The sequence below is a fragment of the Nannospalax galili genome, unplaced genomic scaffold (genome assembly GCF_000622305.1).
Source record: "Nannospalax galili isolate Female #2095 unplaced genomic scaffold, S.galili_v1.0 scaffold409, whole genome shotgun sequence".
In the NCBI taxonomy this organism is placed as follows: domain Eukaryota; kingdom Metazoa; phylum Chordata; class Mammalia; order Rodentia; family Spalacidae; genus Nannospalax; species Nannospalax galili.
Window position 1 is genome coordinate 2303839 of NW_008360308.1, and position 1363 is coordinate 2305201.

A 1363-nucleotide genomic window follows, 5' to 3' on the forward strand; every position below is an offset into this window, starting at 1 on the left:
GCTCTCCAGGACACTGCACCTGAGGGAGTCTGGGACCGGGAGGTGGGAGGTTGCTATTTGGCCAGAAAGATGTCATTGGAGAATTAAAGGACTTTCTGAGATATTCTGGAAGTAGGATGACTGCATCAGCCACAGCTTTCTTTGTTGCTGTCTCACAATAATTCAGAAATGCACCCAAGGTAGTGCTACCCATAGCACTGGAGAGATGGAGGCAGGGGCATTGCTGTAAGTCTGATACTTGCCTGGGCAATAACCAGGCCTTGTTTCAAGAAATTAGAAATACAGGACTGGAGAGACTGCTCAGCAGTTAAGAGCAGTTAAGAGGATAGGAGTTTGGTTCCCAGCATCCACATGGCAGCTAGCAACCATCTGAAACTCCAGTTCCAAGAGAGCCATCATTCTCTTTTGGCTTTCATGGGTATTGTATGCATGGGTGTACTTACATTCATGCAGATCAAACACTCATACATATAAAATAAATTAATTAAAAAGTGTAGGGGTGGCACTGGAAATAATCTGGACTAATGACTTAATTAACCCCAGCAAAACCATTTCTCTTGTGTCTTGTGATCTGGGCACCTGAAATTGTTTTCCTGGGAACCTCAATTTTGGTACTCCACCCAAAAAGATATGAATGAATGAACAAATGAAAGTGGGTATGTTTGGGAATTAGCTTATCAAAGTTCTGGAAGCCAGCATACCCATTTTCATTGTACACAGTGAAGACTGGGAAGAATGATTGAGCTTGGGGTGACTGAGATATTCTAGAACTGAGGATGGAAAGGCAGGATGGTCTGTTAAGATAGGGATAGAGCCAAACTTGTACTTCCCCAACTGAAGCTGGAGAAATCATTTTTGAATAAAATAATGGGTGGTGCCTGACTCAAGGACACAATTCTAGAGAAAGAGTTCCAGACAGTTCCACCAAGTTTCAGGAGACAGCTGATTCCAAAAGTTATCTGGGGAAACAAGTGTCCTCTGAGTTCAGGTCCACTCTTAAAACTAAATTTGGGCTGGAGAGATGGCTCAGCAGTTAAGAACACTGGTTGTTCTTGCAGAAGACCTGGGTTCAAATCCTAGTACCCACATGGCAGCTAACAATTGTCTATAACTCCAGTCCCAGGAGATCTGACAGCCTCTTCTGACCTCTGCGGGCATTGCGCAACATGGGTGCACTTACTTACATGCAGGCAATACATGTATACACATAAAATATAAATAATAAATAAATTTTTTTTAAAAAACCCTAAATTTGAGTTGGACCTTTTGTTCAGGCAACTGTAATGTTGGCATAGTAACTTGGCATAAAAAAAAATAGAGGGGCTGGAGAGATGGCTCAGCGGTTAAGAACACTGGTTGTTCT